Consider the following 23,019-nt stretch of genomic DNA (forward strand, 5'->3'; position numbering starts at 1 on the left):
AGGTGCAGCCAGTACAGTGCTGGCACTATCAGGCACAGGCTGTACATACTATTAGGGTGCAGCTCGGGTGTTTAGTCAGTGAAATCCAACTTTATAAAGTTTGAAATTTCGTGCACTTTTTGATTGACGTGTGCACCTCCTAATGTCCGGGCGTGTTATGGACGTTTAACCCCCACCGCCGCCTGTTCCTCCCTCTCACTGGCCGTATGTAAATTTCTCTCTTCAGAAACATGGCGCCGGAGTTGGCACCTGCGCATAGCGCTTATCTCCGGCGCCATGTTTCTGAAGCCCACTGTACTTAGTATTTTGCAGGAGAGGGCGGCGCATGCGCCCTCGCTTCTTCAGATCGCGTTGTGACCGCGGGAGCGCGCGTGGTCACGACAGGACTGCAGAACAGCTGATGAGAGGACGCGATTGCAGCTAATGCTAATAGCTAATGCGATTGCAGCTAAACGTCCATAACACGCCCGGACATTAGGAGAGAGGTGCACACGTCAATCAAAAAGTGCATGAATTTTCAAACTTTATAAAGTTGGATTTCACTGACTAAACACCCGAGCTGCACCCTAATGGTATGTACAGCCTGTGCCTGATAGTGCCAGTACTGCACTGGCTGCAGCTTATACATGAAAAGCCTGATGTTTGGTTCCCTTTAACACCCTTTGGGTTCAGTCTTTCCCCAGTTTGTCAACGAATATTATGTTTCCTATCAGACAAATAAATTAAACTTTCTTTCATCACTAAAATGAACTGTGGACCACTTCTCCTCTGTCCACACAACATGCTCCTCAGCAAAGGTGAGTCTAACGTTTTGATTCTTTCTGCTAATGAGAGGTTTGGTCACTGATGAGTTGGCTTTCAGTCCATATGCTCTTAAACGTTGTGACACTGTATGACGTGACCGATACCCTGTTCAGTGCTGAATTGGTGAGCAATTTCAGCTGCAGTGTTGAAAAGATTACCCATGGAGCTTCTCCGCATTATCCTGTCCTCTCTTGCATTTGTATTTCGAGGGCGACCAGCGGTCTTGGGAGAGTTCAAAAAGTTTGTGATGTAAAGATGTAATATTCTCGAAATCACAGACTTGGAACGACCAATTCCTCTTGCTATGGCTAATAGGGTCATCCCTTTTGACCTTCAAATGGACAACCTGCTACCAGAGGGTTTCAGTCACTTTGATACAGCCCACCATTTTTGAAAAGGTCTTGAATTAAGGTAATTAGCACCAGGTGCCAGATTAACACCAATAACTTGCAGGTATCTGAAAGTGCTAACTCCGATGTTTTCCACCAGGTAGCGCTATACTTGGTTTCATTGCGTAGTGCATGGGTACTTTACTATACCTAGACACCACTTCTATGCCTATAGCTGCCGCCGTTCTCAAGTTAATGGCGGCGGACAGGATATGGGTGGACACACTATGTGTCCCTGCTATGTGCTGTGTAATGGCCATGTCTGACTGTATAGGGACACGGTCTGATCATACCACAACTCTTGAGTCGGGGACAAAAAAAAAAGTATACAGGCATTACAGCATGGGATCACAAATAATTCTTTCTTTTTAGATAAAACATGTATTTAAAAATGGGCAGGGAAATGTTTTACCTCACAAAAAGAATAATCTATGATCCCCTTTTTTAAAACCGTGTTAAGGAATAAGTGAGTAGTGTACTCCACCCAGGTGAAAATCCAGCGGATGACAGCTGTATGTGACAGCTGACACCTGCGGACATCAGTCCTAACCAGTTGTGGAACCAATCAGGGTCGATTAACTCTTTAAATACCACTATCTATCATGACAGTGGTATCTAAGTGGTTAAAAGATGCTTAAAAGATCCCCATTGACAGGATCGGCCCCTTCAATCGTAATTGTGAGTGCTGATTGTTACCATGGTACCCTGAGGTGATCTGATGACCCCAGGGTACATTGGCCTGTTAGATCCTGCTATCAGCAGAGTCTAGCAGGCTTTGGAAACGAGTCCTGCAATTCATGAGACCAGCAATCAAAGTAAAAAATATTCATGTCCCATAGTGGGACTAAGTAGAAAAGTTAAAAAAAAAGTCTGATAAAATGTTACATAGTTACTTAGGTTGAAAAAAGACCTAGGTCCATCTAGTTCAACCTTCCTCCACCAGTTCTACATTTAGTCACTAAGTCATTTATAACCAACAATGTTGTGTGTACTGAGGAAATCATCCAGCCCTTTTTTAAAAGCTGTTATAGTATCTGCCATTACTACCTCTTGTGGTAGGGCATTCCACAGTCTGACCGCTCTAACTGTAAAGAACCCTTTCCTATTTAGGTGTCGGAATCGCTTTTCTTCCACTCGCAGTGAGTGCCCCCTGGTCCTTAGTACTGTCTTTGGAAGAAATAAGTCATGTGCCAGTCCTTTATATTGACCACACATGTATTTATACATATAAATGAGATCTCCTCTGAGACGTCTTTTTTCTAAGCTAAACATATCTAACTTTTTCAACCTGCCATCATATGGGAGGCCTTCCATTCCTTGTAATAGTCTAGTTGCCCGCCTTTGAACTGACTCTAACTTCTGAATGTCCTTTTTAAAATGTGGAGCCCAAAACTGGATCCCATATTCCAGATGTGGCCTTACAAGTGATTTATAGAGGGGTAACAATACGTTGGGATCACGGGATCTAATCTCTCTTTTTATACACCCTAGAATCTTGTTTGCTTTAGCAGCTGCTGCTTGACATTGAGTGCTGCTGCTCAGCTTATTTGTAATTAGAATACCCAAGTCCTTCTCCTGTTCTGTAGTCCCGAGTTTACTTCCATTTAATGTATACGCAGCTATAGGATTACTCCGTCCTAGGTGCATTACTTTACATTTATCAACATTACCGTATTTTTCGGACTATAAGACGCACCGGACTATAAGACGCACCCTTGTTTTAGAGGAGGAAAAAATAGAAAAAATAAAATTAAAGTAAAAGAATGTGGTCATGACACACTGTTATTTTACTGCTGACAGTGTTACTGAGGTAATAATATCCTCAAATTCTGTCCTCATATCCTCCTTTCTGGGTACCTTGTATATATGGCCCCCATGGTGGAATATGTATGTTCCCCATCATTATGTGTGTGATCCTCTAATCTGGATTGTGTGTGTGTGTGTATAGTTATAGTGTGTGTGTGTATATAATGTGTGTGTGTCTGTGTGTATATAGTTATATAGTGTGTGTGTGTATGTGTGTGTAAAGATATACATATATATATATATATGTATATATATATGTGTGTATATGTATATGATCCAACCCCATCCAGGTGTACAGTAATGCCTTTATATATTATTTATTGCCTTACTTTTACAGATGTGCTGCTCACCATGCTTCAGTTTGGTCCTGGCATTACAAACAAAGTCTCACATATCTGAAGGACCTGCAGTGATGTAATGAAGAGGCAGGGCTCTGTGCTGTTCTGTGCTGCTCTGGCCACCCCTCTGCATTACATCACTGTAGGTCCTTGTCAGCTACGGGAGACTGTTTCTAGTGTAAAGGCAGCAGGAGCAAAGTGAAAGTAATTTGAGCCCTCAGCACAGAGACTGCGGCTGTGCTGTGAAGGTATGCCGTGCTCTGGCCCGGACACTGCAGTGATCTGCACATCCCCCCGGGCCATACATGAGTGCAGCGGCACCCTGCTCCTGCCTCCTACACAGCGGACACACAGTCTCCCCAGCCACTGCAGGAAGCCGGGGGCTGGAGAACCCACGTGTGACCGCTGTTTACATTAAACAAGTATTCATTAGCTGCTCCTCACACCCGCTGACTGCAGAGAGAGGTGTGCGGGGAGCAGCTAATGAATATTCACTGACTTTAAGCAGCGGGCACACGTGGTTTCTCCAGCAGCCGGCATCCTGCAGCAGCGACCCTCCCTGCCTACTGTGATCCCACTGCATAGCGCTGACTCCCCCACAGCTCCCTACCCCGCAGCTTCAGACCATAAGACACACCCCACACTTTCCTCCCAAATATGGAGGAAAAAAAGTGCGTCTTATGGTCCGAAAAATACGGTAAATCTCATTTGCCAAGTATCTGCCCATTCTGACATCTTATCCAGATCTTTTTGTAATATTGTACTATCCAGGTCAGTTTTTAATATCCTACATAGTTTGGTGTCATCAGCAAAGACTGACACTTTACTATCAATCCCATCCACAAGGTCATTAATAAAGAGATTAAAAAGAATCGGTCCAAGCACAGAACCCTGCAGCACCCCACTGCTGACTATGGCCCATTTAGAGAATGTACCATTTATGACTACTCTTTGTTTCCTATCTTTTAGCCAATTCCTTACCCAGTTGCATATTGTGTAACATTGCAAACAAAAAAAAGCACACACAAATCAGAAAAACCTATTTTGTCACTGTAAGGGCAGCGTTTGCGTTTTAAATAAAAACGTTCAATCAGTTGGTAACACCACCTCCGGAATGACCCCATCCATAAAACCGTCACGTTATTTATTCCATACGGTGAAAAATATAAAAAATATGAATAAAAAACAAGCCAAAAATATCTCTTTCTCATCATACTGAAGCACAAAAAAGTTAAAGAAAAAAATCATCAAAAGTTATATGTAATAAAAAAAAACATGGTGTGAATAAAAACACCAAACTGTCCCACAAAAAACAAACCCTAATATGCCTCATTACAAAAAAAAAGGTACAGCTTTCAGAATATGACAATGCAAAAACAAATTACTTTTTGTAAAATATAGATTTTAGTGTGTAAAAGTATCAAAGCATAAAAAATATATACATCTGGTATTGCTGTGACTGTAATCGCACCAACTCAAAGTATAAATGCATCCCATCACTAATACCGTACAATGAACTGTGCAAAAATAAAAATAACTTCCTGCACTGATGTCTATTTCTTCATTCTACCGCCAAAAATCAGAATAAGGCTTGGCTGACATTTATCCTGAGATCTCCACTGAGCACATAAGTCAGGATTTCCATGTAAATCACAAAAAACATGGATCAGACAAAACTGCTGAAGGAACCACTCACTCTAATGAGGCAGATAGAGACACTTTGGGCTCCATCTGATCTCAGTTGCAGTGTTGTCCCATCATTTTAGGTGTCTTGTTAAGACACAAGTGAGGACGACCACTGAGATGTGCATGCCTAAAGAGGATGGACACCACCAGAGCAGACACCAAACGGAGTCCAACGTGACTCCATCTGCCTCCTTACAGTGAATGGCTCCATAGGGGGTTTCATCTAAATCCTCTTTTTTTGGGATTTCCACGGTAAATACGACATAAGTAAAACACAAGAATGTGATCCCTGGCTTATATACTGTAAGCGATCAAAAATTGTTATGTACCCCTAAATTTTATAAAACAAAAAATCCTAACTTATCACACACAAAACCAGCCACCATTCAGGTCTGTCATCTAACACTGGGAATATAGGCGGTCCCACATTTCTAGTGGAACAAAAGACTCTAGAAAAGTGATATGGCTCAGATCCAAATAAAATCCAGTGAAATCTGTGCTCTCAAATTCAAATGCCCCCCTCCTTCTGAGCCCCTTGTGCCTAAACCACAGTAAGTGAGTTGATACATACGGCACTTCTGAGGTGGTGCACAAGTAGGGTCCAATAGGATTTATTAATTCCCTTGAAAAAATATAAAATTGCTTCTAAAATGTCCAAGGGTTGTACAAGTAGTGGACAATCGCTTTAAAATTTAGCTGCTTTCTTTAACTTTTCCACTACTTGGACAACCCCTTCCTCATCCTTATGTTTTCCCCCATGTAAAATAGTAACAGCTATACTCCCCTCCGGTTCTGGAGCTATTCTGCTGGCCCTGGAACCAATCAGTGGCCACTTCCCTCTCACTTTCTTCAGACAAAACTGACACATGGAAGAAGTGAAAAATGCGGCTGTTCTCAGATTTCCTCCAAATGTCAGCTATGTCCAAAGGAAGTGATGGTGAAGCAGTTGCTGATTGGTTGCATGGCTCACGTGACATAACAATGTCCCATGATCCCCAGGAAACCAGTACCACCACCGCTGGATTAGCACCAGCATCGTAGGTGAGTATAAGTATTGTTATTTTACGTGGGGGAAACATAGGGATTGAGAAGGAGTTTTCCGAGTAGTTGACAACCAATATAAACCCCTTCAACATTGCAAAATAAAAAGACATTTGAAATATGACACTAATATAAAATGTTTTTCAGATTATAAGATGCACTTTTCCTTCCAAAAATTTGGGAGAAAAATGAGGGTGTGTCTTATATTCCGAATGTAGCTTAATGGAAGGTGGTAGAGAATGGTTACAGGCAGGGGCGTAACTACCGCAGTTGCAGCGGTCGTGATTGCGACCGGGCCTGGAAGGTTAGGGGCCCGCGGCCGCCCGGCAGATCAGCAGCCAGCTCCTTTCTGTGAGAGGAGCTGCGCTGTTCTGCCGCAGACCAGGCGGCGCGGCGGCCGCTATATGACCCGGCGGTGGCGCCACCGCGCTCCCATCACTCACCACGCTCCCGTCACTCACCGTGCTCTCGTCACTGCACACTGCTTTGATATTGCATAGAGCGGCCGGCGCTGTTCTATGCATCATCATTCTTCCCCCGTGCCTGCGCGGTGACGTCACTCCTGTGTGACTGCTGTGTGTGGTGAGAGCACAGGAGGATGCCGACCGGAGCCATGGGGGAACGAGGACAGAAGTGAGGACGGGTAGCGGTGAAACAAGTAGAGGTGAGGACAAAGCTGCGGTGGAAGGAGAAGAAAGGTGAGTACTTGTTTTTTTGTTTTTTTTTATAAATCAGTGAGTACACGGGGAGGCTGGCTGCAGGACACATGGAGTCCTTGGAGGGGGCCTGGCTGCAAGACACATGGAGTCCTTGGGGGAGCCCTGGCTGCAGAACACATGCAGGCCCTGGGGGGGCTGGCTGCAGGACACATGGAGGCTCTGGGGGGGCTGGCTGCAAGAAATATGGAGGTCTATGGGGCTGCATTATACATGGAGGTCTATGGGGCTGCATAATAAACATGAAGGACACCTTATACAAGGACTATATGGGTGCATTATAAATGGAGGAGTATGGGGCTGCATAATACAATATGAAAATTTATGGGTCTGCATTCTAATACATGTAGGACTATGGGGGCGACATTATAATATATGGAGGACTATGGAGGCTGGTTTATACATGGAGGACTATGGGGGTGCGTTATAAAACATGGAGGACTGTGGTGCAGTATAATATATGGAGAACTATGGGTGAATTATAATACATGGAGGACTATGGGAAATGCATTATAATACATGGAGGACTATGGAGGTGCATTTTAATATATTAAGGGTTATGCGGGACCCTTTATACTATATGGAAGGCTATGTGGGGGCCATTATAGTATTTGGAGAACTATATACGAGAGGGGACAAAGATACAAGCATGGGATGGGAATGTTTTGTGCTAAGTGAAAAAGACTCTTTCCCTCAGCACCCGGCTTTCCCATGCTTTGCTGTACATCTCTCAGCACCCAGCTTTCCCATGCTCTGATATGGGAAAGCTGGGTGCCGAGGGAATGATGTATAGCAGAGCATGGGAAAGCTGGGTGCCGAGGAAAGATGGATATCAGAACATAGGAAAGCTGGGTGCCGAGGACAAGATGGATATCAGAACATGGGAAAGTTGTGCTCTGATAGAGGGATTTCAGATCATGGGAAACCTTGGTGCTGAGGGTAAGAGCCAAGTGTCAGCATCATTATCCTGTACCCCGAGTGTCAGTGTCATTATCCCGTACCCTAGTGGTACTTTGCACACTACGACATCGCAGCTGCGATGTCGGTGGGGTCAAATCGAAAGTGACGCACATCCGGTGTCGTTGTCGACATCGGAGTATGTGAATCTTTTTTACTACGATTAACGAGCGCAAAAGTGTCGAAATTGTATGATCGGTGTAGTCTCGGACATTTCCGTAATGTCACTGCAGCGACAGGTACGATATTGTTCCTTGTTCCTGCGGCAGCACACATCGGTGTGTATGAAGCCGCAGGAGTGAGGAACATCTCCTTACCTGCGTCCCGGCTGCAATGAGGAAGGAAGGAGGTGGGCGGGATGTTTACGTCCCACTCATCTCCCGCCCCTCTGCTTCTATTCCAGCCGTGTGACGTCGCTGTGACACCGCATGACCCGCCCCCCTTAGGAAGGAGGCGGGTCGCCGGCCAGAGCGACGTCGCAGGGCAGGTGAGTGCATGTGAAGCTGCCGTAGCTATAATGTTCGCTACGGCAGCTATCACAAGAGATCGCATGTGCGACGGGGGTGAGGACTATCGCGCTCGGCATCGCTACAATCGGCTTGCGATGTCATAGTGTGCAAAGTACCCCTAAGTGTCGGTGTATGTGGAGGGGGGGCCCTGGTCCAAATTTTGCACCAGGGCCCATCAAACTCTAGTTACGCCACTGGTTACAGGAGACAGATGCAATGCTGCGTGCGCTGTGCTACGGGTGCTGTGCTGCGGGCGCTGTGCTGGTGCTTGCTGCAGGCGCTGTGCTAGTGCTCACTATGGGCAGTGAGGCAGGGAACATCCTAAAAATGTCAGCGGTAGCTCACACGATGACTCTGGCCACCATTTCTTTGAAGCCCGCACCACCAACATTTTCCGGATGCTCCCTTCTTCACAGTGTCTGCAGCAAGCATCTGGGACACCCACGGCACCACCCACAACATCGCCCTACTCCACCACCGTCCCTGCCTCCTGTGATCCCGCTCAACCACCACTATTGCCCCCCTTTCTTTTTTCCTTTTTTTTTCCTCTAAATTTGGGGTGCGTCTTATAATCTATTGCGTCTTATAAAACAAAAATTATGGCACATATGGAAAATGTTGGTTATTAACTACTTTATATGGTATGACTTTCTGATTTAAGGGTATAACCAAGGATTAAAAATTGCTAATTTTTTAAAATGTTCAGAAAATTTCAGATAGTTTTATACATTTTTAAATATTTTCATAAATGCAAAACATACTGACCTAAAGAACAGTGAATAATAAAACATTACATCAAAACCACTGAGATATGTAGAAGCAATGCAGAGTTACTACCACATAAAGTGACACATGTCAGAAATGGAAAATGGGGCTCTGTCGGGAAGGTAAAAATTGTCTCCATCGCTAATGGATTATTACAGTGTGCAGTATACTCCCTCCAGTTGTAGATGCAGCCACGTAGGATTTTATCATGATCACTTTTCTTTTTATTTCTGTTTTAACCCTAAGGCCGGCGTCACACGGTACGATCTATCGTGCGATCTCACGAGCGATCGTACCCGCCCCCGTCATTTGTGCGAGAAATTACTCTCCGACGACATCACTGTGGGCGGCGAACATCCTCTTCCTGAAGGGGGAGGGACGTTCGACGTCACAGCGAAGTCACACAGTGGCCGGCCAATAGAAGCGGAGGGGCGGAGATGAGCAGGATGTAACATCCCGCCCACCTCCTTCCTTCCGCATTGCCGGTGGGACGCAGGTAAGCTGTGTTCGTCGTTTCCGGGGTGTCACACGGAGTGATGTGTGCTGCCTCGGGAACGATGAACAACCGGGGCATAGAAGGAGGACCGACACTTTGAAAATGAATGACGTGTCAACGAGCAACGATAAGGTGAGTATTTTTGCTCATTCACAGTCGTTCGTAGCTGTCACACGCTACGACATCTCTAACGATGCGGATGTGCGTCACAGAATCCGTGACCCCGACGACATATCGTCCGATATAGCGTAGCGTGTGACGCCGCCCTAATTCCACACCACACTTATGTAATCTCTTCATACAGATATTACATGACCTATATTGAGAGGCAACAAGGATTTACTAGACCGACACTTACAGATCTGTCGATTGCTATAGATCAGAAATTCCCAACCTTGCTGACCTTGAGAGTGATATTCAGCTCTGAGAGAGGACCGCGAGTCACATCCAGCCCCAGCCCCTCATGGTAATGACACCCAGAGCCCCTATTACCGGTATAATTACAGCCAAAGCTTTTCCACAGAAATCACCACATTGAGGAAGTATACCAATATCCAGGGGTACCTGCCTCCATTCAGATCTGCTCTGCTATGCGGACCAACTCCCTGAATTTACCCTCTGGAGACCTGCTCTTCATAGCTGTTTGTTAGACCTCGTACTGATGCACCAAGTTGGCACAAAGCCGAGAACCACACATCACGGGTCTACATGTGGCTCCTGAGTCACATCTTGGTGACCATTGCTATATGTACTCACAAGTAACCGGTGTGGCGAAGGTGAGTAGACAGTGCAGCAAACTGAATCTTTGCCCTGATGAAGAATATAGCCTGGCTATACCTATAAGGAAATGATCTCACAAATAACAGGACATCTTTATCTTCCATAACATCTCATCACCCTTTTACCTGCAGAGAACTATGACTGATTTCAATAGCATAAATACTGTGAGATAATGCACATTGCTGATCAAATTACATTTTAAATGCAAAATTTCTTCAATTTCACAGTTACCATCAGTCAATCTCACTAACCAGAAAGTCAATCCAAGCTTCTTATCTCCCCTTGGTTAAAAAGTTTCTTAGCTGAGTCGTAAATAAATCAATTTGCTATCTAATTAGTAAAAGTCTAATTGTTTGTTCTGTTTTTACAATCTTTTAGCCACAATGATCTGGAAGAAAATTCAACATTGATTAGCGCTGCATGAGAATCGGTTTCCGTTTAGTTGTACGGACATCAAGGTCTATGCAATTAGCATAAAGCCAATTTCTATTACCGCTTAACTGTATTGAGTAGCTGCTTTTCCCGGTTGGATGTCAAGCTACACATGACAAGGTAAATCAATATGGGCGACTGTGTGTGAGTACGGTGCAGACAGAGCAACACATAGATGTCACCAGCAGCATCTACATACAGTATGAAGATGCACCATGGGCTTGAATTCAGTCATTCATTAGTTCTGGTACCTTACAGTTTACAACAATCACCGTACATAGGAAAGTTGCAGAAAATACATGTAGACATTTTTTTTTCACTGTGGATGAAATTTGCCATGTCTTTGGATGTCCAAAATCCTGGACCTACCTGTGTAAAGTTCCCTAACTTCCTAACTATATAAGCGTCCAGGTGAGCCTACAGATGAAATATTGTCTAATATAATGTGCTCCGCAGTGTGTGAGCTGGGACGATTACAGACTGGATAGTGAGACTGATGGTGGAGTTTGTGTCTGGCATATGTGAGCACCATTGTGAGTTGGGCAGTTGTGCACCAGTTGTTTGGATGTGGATTATGCCTTGTTTCAAACTCTGCAAGTTTCTAGCCATGAGGTCACAGTAAGCCCCTTAAGGTCCCGTCACACACAGAGATAAATCTTTGGCAGATCTGTGGTTGCAGTGAAATCATGGACATATTGTTCCATTTGTACACAGCCACAAACCTGGCACTGATTGTCCATAATTTCACTGCAACCACAGATCTGCCACAGATTTATCTCTGTGTGTGACAGGGCCTTAACACTTCATATTTCAGATCATCGGCACTAGTACTGCTTTATCAAGTCTACACACATGTTAGATTCCTCAGTAATCTATAAAAATACTAAATATAGTGCCTGTCATGATCCAGGACCAGTATTCCTCGCTCCAGAGTTTCCCAGACCCGTTCTGGTCATGTCCGGGGTTAACTCCCATCAGCCTCATTCTGGTTTCAGGAGACACTTTATCTGGTTCCTAAACCTGCATTCCTGTGCTGGTTATAGTTTTGCTCTGCAGCCTGTGACTGGCTCTGGTGAGATTTCCTGTTTGATCTGACTCCTTGTTATCATGCCCTGACCTGTACCCTCCCCCGTTCATCAGTCTGCCCCAGTCCCGGACTTCCCGCTCCTGTCAGTTGTATACCCATCCTGGTTCATCCTCCTTCCCGTGTTTGTGTCTCCTCACTCTCCGGTCTTGTCTTCTGTTCCTTGTGCCCGTTGTGTTTCCCTTTCCATACCTGATCTTCCAGCATCCAGCTTCGGTTCTGTTTTCTGACCTGATTTTGATCCTCCTTTTGTAGTGACTTGACTTTCCTGGCTAGACCCTGACTGCTTGACTACTCTATTGCTCCCCGGTGGTTCACCTGTGAACTGCTTGCTGAAGTTACTCTACTGTACTTCAGCTGCCTTTCTGTTACAGTGTTACTTTGACTCTCCTTCACTACTCTGCTGCCATCTAGTGGGGAATATGCTGTACTACGTAGTACTAGCCTTTTGTACAGCGTGACAGTGCCCAAAACAGCGCCCCACAGCATTTCTGCCCCAATAATCTAAATGCAAAGACTCAGTTTGCTACCTTACATCTGTGCACATATATCCTGACCAAGACAACGTGGTTTCATAATACCCCCAACTGACATTAAACACCTCGGACACTTCTCGGGCAGCCCTCACTACCTACAGTACTTTACATAAACACACACTGCCCCATTCACAATACTTATCAGTGGAGATGGGCTAATTTATTCGCGCAGAATTGACATGTCTATGATACAGTTATTTTTGGTAATTTATTTCATGTGACTTCAGTAAAATGCCTCTGACGTCCGCTGCTAGCCCATTGGGTCCTAGGGCCTCTTCTTTCTGTAGTCACACACTGGTGTCTGCACTCTAGAACAGGACTTCCATGACGTCACAACTAGTGATGAGCGAGCACTACCATGCTCACGTGGTCAGAATTCATAACCAGCAGTTGGATTCTCGGAGAGGCAAATCTCGAGTTCCCGAGTATAATGGAAGCCAATGAGGAACTTCAGCATTTTTCCAGAAGAGTTCCTGGAAGGCTCAAGTTCCACATTGACTTACACTATATATTCGGATACACAAGTCGTGTCCCTCCGAGCATCCAACTGCTCGTTGCAAGTACTGAGAACCCAAGCAATGTAGTGCTCGCTCATCACTAGTCACAGCCTTATGCTGTGTCCTCTGAGGTCTAGTTATGGTCGGAAGTCCTGTACTAGAGTGCAGACACCGACACGTGACCACAGAAAGAAGAGGCCTTGATGAACAGATGGTGAACATTGGGCTCCAGAGAAAGCAAGGATGCTGAGACAGGTGAGCGGTGTTATGAGTACAAGGATTTTTTTCATTTTTTACATCTTACAGTTATTGTGTTCTGGGATCTGGAGAAACCCGAGACCCTAATAGAGAACATTCAATTAGCAGAGAAAAGTTCACTCTAAATTCTGTGCAATAACACTTATCTGAATTTTGCCAGATCTCTGATTGCCAGCTATGATTTGTGCCCTCTTGCATTGACACCACATTTACACCTAATTTTTTATGACAATGAATTACACTACTCACAAAAAGTTAGGGATATTTGGCTTTCTGGTGAAATTTATGTAAAACATAAGAAGCTTATGCTTGATATGTTATGATATGATATGAATAGAAGCATGCAATAGAAATTTCCGCATATCACACAATTGATTGAAACAAAAGCCAACAACAGTGGAGGTATAACCCCCAAAATGTAAATGTCTCAATAACTTGTGTAAGGCAACTCAATAACAAAGTGTAAAGGTCCCGTCACATGCAGCGATATCGCTAGTGATATCGCTAGCGAGTGTACCCGCCCCCATCGTTTGTGCGTCACGGGCAAATCGCTGTCCGTGGCGCACAATATCGTTCGGAGTCGTCACAAGGACTTACCTGCCTAGCGACGTCGCTGTTGCCGGTGAACCGCCTCCTTTCTAAGGGGGCGGTTTGTGCGGCGTCACTAAACGGCCGCCCAATAGAAGCGGAGGGGCAGAGATGAGCGGCCGTAACATCCCGCCCACCTCCTTCCTTCCTCATTGTCGGCGGCCGCAGGTAAGCTGTAGTTCGTAGTTCCCGAGGTGTCACACATGTGTGCTGCCTCGGGAATGACGAACAACCTGCATCCTCAACAATCAACGATTTTTTGAAATTGAACGACGTGTCAACGATGGATGATTTGGTGAGTATTTTCCATCGTTAATGGTCGCTCGTTGGTGTCACACGCAACGACGTCGTTAACGATGCCGGATGTGCGTCACGGAATCCGTGACCCCGGCGATATATCGTTAGATACGTCATTGCGTGTGACGGGGCCTTAAGGCAATACTGTATTGACTAGACACATCCACTGGCCCACACTGTAGCACCACCACCAAAAGCTTGTCTGGTGATAACCGTGGCTGATGCATGGTGCTCTCCTTGAAGTCTCTAACATTGTTGATGGCCATCATTTCTGCTCAGTGTGCATTGACTTTCATCAGTGAACAGGACTAAGGCACACTGATCCCTTGTCCAGCAAGACAATGACATCTGTGCCTGGTGGTGTGGTCAGGTATCCTTGCAGGTCATTTAGCATGCAGATCACACTGATGTAAACAGTTTTGAATGGTCTGACATGACACTTGGGTGCTTAAATGTGCCTGGAGTTGCGTGGCATTCATCATACGGTTCCGAAGAACCTTGTTCACAATGAAGCAGTAACCAGTGTGAGATTTGGCCGAAGGACGTCCACTTATATGCGTTTCTCTGACTCTCCCAGTCTCTCTCTTTCTCTGTTGCAACCTGCTGATGACACTCTTTGACACTCTAAGCTCAGTGTCCACTTCCGTCTGAGAACATCCTGTTTAGAGCCTCACAATAGCTGTTTAAATACCAATTCTACATGAACCCTGATATTTATTGGATGATTCATGGATCAAACACCTGTTGTGAATTTTGCCATTAAGCTCCTTGTTAGAGAACAGCAAATTGTGCAAAAGGTTCTGAAACATTGAACAACTAGACACGTGCATTCAAAAGTTTAGAAAAAGTCAAATTAAGTTCACCTGAAAAAGTTAGAGTGCATTTTAAGATCATCCCGAAAGCCAAATATCCGTAAATTTTTGTGAGTGGTGAATGTTTTAGCCAGAGCACATAAGAGATGGGAATGATTGTGGTCCATAAACTGGGCAGACAGCCTACCATTCCAGGCAAAGCTGGGTTTTCAATTTTCTGGCTGGATACTAAATTAGTAAATAAGCTAGTAAATGCCTCCTATATTTAGCATCAATAAGGAGGCCCCTCATTGTATATGACATTTCAAAAGGTTTTCTCTTACAACCTGAAAACGTTCTACATTACTTTAAGATACAATCTCAAGACATGTGTTTCTCATAGACTGAAAGCCGAATGTAGAATTAAACACATCGGTTATTATGCTTCAAATGTCTGTTCACAAAGGTTGAACCTATCACACTATTAAACTGCTCTCACAGGCACTGCTAAGAATCACTCGTGTCGCTCAGAACACATAGTTATTATTTATTTATAGAGCACCATTGACTCCATGGTGCTGTACATGAGGAGTGAGAACACATATGATCTACATGAAGTCTGTTGTTCAATTACTAGGACATCATTTTTATTTCAAAATATTTTCCATTAGGCAAGAAATTATCAGCTTCAGAACAATAAGTTTAAGGCAGGGTTGGGCAAAATGCAGTCCATCAGGATCTCTGGCTTTTCTGGTTGGTCCACTGACTGAGACAGCTAAAGGGCTGAAAACAGAGGACCGTCGGCCACACCATATCATCCCTCACTGCTTGTCTTCCGCCACCCGTCCACCGCCCAATGTCACCTCTATTTGCATCAACAGGATGCAGATAGCAGTAAACATATTGGTGGTGGAAGGGCCACTGGCTCCATCTTCCACCAATCAGCATGAGGTAAAGCAAAACTGACCGCCAGGGGACAGGGAGCGAGGTGATTGTTTGGTGATTTTTTTTTTTCATGTCTAAGGGATGTTTGCATGCATGTAGAAAACTGTGTGGGGGCTCTGAAAAGTATATAGGAGGCTATGTGGGGGCTCAAGCTGTACATATGGGGCTAAGAGGGGCTCATAATATATATAGGGGGCTATGTGACGGCTGATGCTGTGTATATGAGGCTAAGTGGAGCTCATAGTGTATGTAGGATGCTACGTGGGGCTCAAAAAGTACATTTGAGGCTATGTGGGGGCTCATACTATCTATATGAGGCTATGTAGGGATGCAAAGTATATAGGATGCTATGTGGGGGCTTATAAAGTATATAGGAGGCTATGTGGGGGCTTATAAAGTATATAGGAGGCTATGTGGGGGCTCAAAGTAAATAGGAGGCTATGTGGGGGCTTATAATGTATATAGGAGGTTATGTGGGGCTCACAATGTATTTCGGAGGCTATGTGGGGGCTCATAATGTATTTAGGAGACTGTCGGCTCATACTGTATATAGGAGGCAATGTGGGAGCTCAAACTGTATTTAAAAGGGCTATGTGGGAGCTCACACTGTATGTAGAGAGGCTATATTGGGGGCTCATACTGTATATAGGGATCATGTTGGGGTTTATACTGAATATGGAGAAGTTAAGAGGGCGACTCATATGGTATATAGGGGCTATGTGTGGGATCACACTGTAAGTAGGGTGCTGAGTAGGGGTTCATGCTATATATATATATAGGGGGTTGTGTATGGACACATACTGTATGTTATATAGGGATACTCTGTGGGGATCTCATACTGTATATAGGAGCTATATGAGGACTCAAACTGAATATAAAGGAGCCATTTGGGGGCTCATACTTTATATAGGGGGCTCTGAGAAGGCTCATACTGTATGTAGGGTGTTATGTGAGGGCTTATGCTCATGTTGCATATAGGGGGGTTGTGTGTGGGGTCATACTGTACATAATGGGATATCCGCATACTTAATTCTGCTTAATATTAAATGATAATACAATTAATATTAATATAAAATAATAAATATAATAAATGTGTTAATATTAATATTCAGCTGAATTAATTTTAGCCTGATGGTTCGGCCTCCGCACCACTCACTGTCTCTCATGTGGCCCTTCAGGAAAACTAATTGCCCACCCCTGTGTTAAGGAATACATCCACCTTTAAATACATATTTTCAGTTCATTTATAAAATAATACACCAAAGGTTGATAAGCTTTTAAAATACATTGTACTATTCATGTTATCCTAATCCTTAGTTACAGCCTGTATTCCAGCCCCGAGTTGTGTTAATAATTCTGTTGGTATGGAGTAGCAATCTCTAAGCTTAAAGGGAATTCATCAGCCTCAAAATGCTTTTTAAATGGGTTATACAGTGTTGCAGGAGACTAATGGCCCCGTCACACGCAGCGATATCGCTAGAACGCGTTCCCGCCCCCGTCGTTTGTGCGTCACAGACAAATCGCTGCCCATGGCACACAAAATCGTTCGGAGCCGTCACACGGACTTACCTGCCTAGCGACGTTGCTGTTGCCGGTGAATTTCTTAGGTTGTATGAGGTAACTCTTGCTAGTGTCGCAGGCGGAGGAGACGCGCCCGTCACGCTCGGGTCCGGGGCTTCTGCTGCTGCTGTTCGGTGGCTCGAGCGGTGGACCGGACCCGGGGACTCAAGCAACGCTCCTCACCCGTGAGTGAAAGGGGGGGTGGTTTGGTTAGGGAGATTGTTCGTGACGCCACCCACGGGTCGTGGTGATAATGGCACCACCGCTGCTGGTAACGGAGATCCCGGGAGAGATGGTAGGGTGCAGCTGAGATGTTGTCCCCTCCGTGGGCAGGGGTTGGTGATCCCGGGGCCCGATGGTGTAATGGGGAGGCCGGATGGCTGGGGTGCAGGGGTTGCAGGGGCAGCGCGGCGCGGTGCCGGACGGCACTGGTGTACTCACTCAGACAATCACTGACAAAGTCTCTGGTAAACCAAAACGGCCGGATGGACGGGTCCCACAGCCGGCCGCAGTGTTATTGTTGTGCTCTCCCCGGACGGCTGATGGTGGCTGTCTTTCCCTGCACCTTTGAGAATGTTCTTGACTCCTGTGGTTGCCCACCGGTAGTCCACTCCCCGGCGTATAGGTGCCGTAGGAGCCCGTTTTGCCCACAGGCGCTGGCCCTTGGATCTCTAGCCTGTGGCGGTGGCTGTATATCCTCTCTGGGTGGACGGTTGCCTTCAATCGGGACTTTAATAGTTGAGAAACCCCTGGGGTTCCTGTCACATTCGGATATGACTATTGACGGCGGCTCCAAGCCTGGTCGGGGTCCGATGGCCCTGCCTGTGTGATTAGCTTCACTCCATTCCCCGGTCCGGTACCGACGGGCCGACGCCCGACCCCGGGCCTTACGGCTCTGCGGAGTTCCACTAACTCCTGCAGACGGCCACCACCTTCTGCCAACCTTGCTGTTAGTGTCTGGGCTCCAACCCAGACACCCAAGTGTTCACTCCTCTCACTTTCACCTCCAAGACTCAACTGCACTTTTCCCGCCTCCAGGCCTGTGAACTCCTCGGTGGGTGGGGCCAACCGCCTGGCTCCGCCCCACCTGGTGTGGACATCAGACCCTGGAGGGAGGCAACAAGGGTTTTGTGTTTGGCTGCTGTAACTGCCTAGGGTGGGGGTGTGTATGTTGGTATGTCTGTGACTACCTGGCTAGTCCAGGGCGTCACACTAGCACTTATTGTTTCTCATTATTCCACCTGTGCACGTAATTTGTGGTACCTCACTTTTGGGTTTTGTCTTTCTTTGTATGCTTCCTCTGTTGTGATTGTTGTGCTCCTCAGGAACTAAACCCTACAACCTGAAGGCTGATCAGGAAGCAAGGCCTGAGCTGTCAACTCCTATCCCTATGATCATGGATATTCCAGTCTGTGCCAGGGCCATTAGGGACAGTACAAGAGCCAGGGGAGAAGGCAGCAGAGAGATTAAGTTTTCCCTTTTTGTATGTTGGTGTTCTTACATGTGCAGAACAATAGGAAAGAGTTTGTCTAGTGACTGGTGATGGTAGAGGTGAATAGAGAGAACTGTGCATGTGTAACAATCTGTGTAGTTACAAATGAAAGAGGCACAGCTTCATTCTTGAGATAGATCTATCAGACATTTATGGCATACCTGTTATAATCCGGAACCATGGAAAATCACAATAAATCATTGGCAAAAGATGACAAGAGCATTGGCAACTAATCTGGCCGCCATCCCCTTACTAACCATCAACACTAGAAGTAGCTGAGAGGTGAACTAACATCCTATGCACAACGAACCCAGCCGGAGAACTAGCTATCCTAAAGGAAGGAAGGATGAATAACTCTCTGCTTCAGAAATAGACCGCAAAAGGTATAGCAAGCCCCCCACATTCAAAGACAACGGTGATATAGGAAAATACAATACACAGATGGATGATAGGATCAGCAAAGGTGAGGCCCCACTGACTAAATTGTAAAGGATAGGAAAGGGGCTGATGGTGGCCAGAGAAAAACCCTACAAAAACCCAAATACTTGATAGTAGTAAAAGGTGCACTCCGTCCAATATCAGGCGCTCTTGTCAAACCAATGAACAGAAAATAAGAACAATTACAAATTCAAGAAGCAACAAACACATGGAGTTATAGGAGCAAAACTCCAAACATAGCTGCAGGGAGCTTCCCAGCAAAACAACAGAGAGGGAAGATTCCTGCATGCAAATAAACTGAAAACAACCACAATAATTAACAACCCAGATAAGAACAAAAACAACATAAGAAAGAACCAAGCACTTATCTGAGGTAGATGTGGTCAGAAGCAAGATAAAAGCTACAGGACAATGATAACCAGCTCAGCCTGCCAGGAGGCCAGGGTTTAAATAGGCAGAGAGTTAGCAATGGAAACGCCCATTGCTCCAAAACACATTGTCTCTGTCCAAACCATTCCTGGCCACAAGAGGGAGCCTCACAGCAGCGAAAGCATAACTGACATTCACAACACATACCTCTTTAACTCTTACTTCTGCATTAAGTAGCCAAAGAGAAGGGCATTATGCTACAAATACACCAAGGAAAGGGGCACTACCTGTATCACCAAAAATTAAATATTATCCACAGCATTACTGTACACCAAACACAACACTACTGTCAACGGTATGACACCAATACCAGGAGCAGTGGTGCCTAAACTTGCCCTCAGACTAGGGATACTATGCTGTCCCTCGACCCAGAAGAAAGCCTGATGGTGGCGAGGTCTGGACCACCAACGTATCCCTACCTCCTGTATAGCCCTGGTCTAATATCCACTCTCCCCCACCCCAGGGGAGGGCCAGGACAGAAGAAATGAACCCCATAAAAACAGACAGACAGGGGAAAACCAAAGCTCAAACTCACTTCATGCACATGCAGGGGAGAAGACAGTAAATATTCAGGGAGAAACAAAGTACAGAGAGGTAATAAACAAGCAACAAGGATATTTCCACCGCACACCCAATAGCATACAACTTGTTCACCAATAACTGGATCACAACACAGAAGGACCAGTATTGCTGGAGCAAAAGCTAAAGCTATAATCGACATGTGTGGCTAAGTTCCACTATTATTTACATGGCGGAGGCGGCTGTGATAGGACATCAGCAACCTGTGACCCCTGTAGCTATTCCCCAGCCAGCAGGAATTAACTCCTGCTAAACCGAAGATCAGAGAGCACAAAATAGTTGACACCTGACTCTGGCTCAGTAACTATGAAGCATCAGGTTGCCTACCAGAATCTACAATGTGAACAGAGTCTGAAGTCACTATTACAGCTAGTGAGTGCAGAGCAGAACACCGCATGACAACTACCATAGTCCACCAGGGAACTTTCAATAAGTCTGAAATATTATTTTCTTACATTAAACGAGTGGTATGTTTTGTTACCTTTCCATTCTAGTAAATACAATGTATTTGCTAATATCCATTTTAATGATTAGGAACGGAGGTAGTAAATGAGGGAGGCTTTAATGATCTCTGGTAGACCTCCTTCATGCTCGGTGGTTCTTCAGACAGAAGATTATATCGTTTCTGTTACATGCTCATCCATATTTCAAACAAAATAAAAACACATCCACCATGAATACGCTGCATTCTGTAGCTTTAAAGTTCACAGAGTCAAACCGGTAGCACAATAGCTGACAGCTCACACAATGTACCTCCGAGCATGTGACTGCTTTATTGATGGCATGAATACCGGTTCAAGGCCGGTAGTTTCCATTCCCTCACAAAAATAATTTGGCTTTATTCTGCTATCGCCTTGACCTAAAATACACCATGCCCGCGCTCTCGTCTAAAATCTAAAGAAAATGCAGGCAAATATAAATAACTTCTATAACGCTGAATGACTATTCCCACTGTGTCCTACAGATAGCGTCATGCGGAGGGGAAATTGTTCTATCAGCCGCTGTGTTAGATTCATGACCCAACCACAACCTTGAATTGGCCTTTAGTTGTTGCTGATGGAAACTGAGGAACAGCCACTGTCGTTGTGATTGCTGCTCTCCAATGAATCAGAACTTGCAGGGCACAGAGCAGCACATTAAACTGGAAACGGGAATATATCACAGTTCTTTTATAGAGATGTATTGCTCCTGCCTGCGCACATAAATGATTGGACCATCCGTACTCGCTCTCTTTCTTTCTTTCTTTTTTTTATCCAAGGTCTATAAATTAAAAATAAGCTAAGGGGCTTGAAATTATGCTGCCTTCTTTCCACCACTTAGATATATCATGGCTCGTGTAAAACATTTATAAGCAATTTTGCTCCTGCCCTTATAGCTTTGACCAGAATACGTTTTGTAATCATTAAATATAATATTTTATGACCTAAATCTCCTTTGTTTTAGTTAACAGTTTTCTGTTGCCAGGAGCTTTTATGTGTCACCAGTTCCATGTCAGAATAGTAAAGGAATACAAGGTCTACTCACTTTATATATCCGATACTTCGTCATTTGCCCGTTCGACGGGTTAACAGGTGTTCAAGTGTGGAAAATGCAATAAACCAAAAGTAAGATATATGTTAGCTTAACAATAAAAATAAACACAAAACTGATGGCAAATATGGTTCAGGATTTATTAAAATAATTTCTGCCCAAATTTTAGACTGCTCTTCATCTGGGTCAAAATTAATTGTCTTAGTCCCAGATCTAAATACTTTGGCTAACACAAAGTGACTTCTCGGGTGTCCGCACTGTTTATATAACACACGGCAGGGGAGGGAGGTTCCATAGAATTTAATGCTTTGTTTGTTCTTTCTTTATCTTGCATTCTGGATATAAATGAAAGATGATTTCAGAAATATTGTCACTTTGACCACTGAAGGAGTCAAGGCTTCATCATATTTTAGCAAGTCGAAAAAGTTTGGGAAGTCAAATAAATCAGAATTTCAATCTCTGAAACTCTGATTTATTTATGAGCAAAAATCAAACCCTGTATTTCAGGGATGCTCAACCTGCCTCAATGCCTTTCCATGCTACCTTCAATTATCTAGTCACAGGCATTCCTGGCGGCTGCTCATATGTCTATTCCATGTTAGTGAGTAAAGTCACTTTATTTATGATGCGTTGTTTATATAGCACCATAAGCACTTTACAGACATTATTATCATTGTCCCTATTAAGGTTCATAAGCAATATTCCCTATCAGTATGTCTTTGGAGTGTGGGAACAAACTGGAAGAAACCAACACAAACATGAAGCGAACATACAAACTCCTTGCAGATGTTGTCGTCCATGGCATTTGTACACAGGAGCCCAGCGCTGCGAAGCAACAGTGCTAACCACTGAGCCACCGTGCACATGAGGCAGAATAGTAGGGATGGGTAACTATTTATTGTTCACTTTGCTAAGGAGTAGATGAAGTAAAGAAGTGGCCATGTATTAGAGTTGCCATGATCATTGGAGTGTATTAGAGAAGGTAAATTCTCAACTATGTCAACGTCTCTCCAATTACAATGAAGAAAGCTGAATCTGTGATCTCTTCTGGATTATGAATGGGAGATAAGTGGACCTCTATCCTCCTGAGAAGTGTGAGTGTGAATATTGGAATCAGCAGCAGAGACGTAATGATCACAGTCACAGCAATTCAAGTATGACCGGGCCCGGGGATACAGGGGGCCGTCCGGCCTCACCACCTGTTTCAGCTGGATGTGCATCCAAGGGCGCGCATCCAGCTGAAATATAGCACAGTACAGAGACCTGTTGAGTCCCT

The sequence above is a fragment of the Anomaloglossus baeobatrachus genome, chromosome 10 (assembly GCF_048569485.1).
Source record: "Anomaloglossus baeobatrachus isolate aAnoBae1 chromosome 10, aAnoBae1.hap1, whole genome shotgun sequence".
Lineage (NCBI taxonomy): Eukaryota > Metazoa > Chordata > Amphibia > Anura > Aromobatidae > Anomaloglossus > Anomaloglossus baeobatrachus.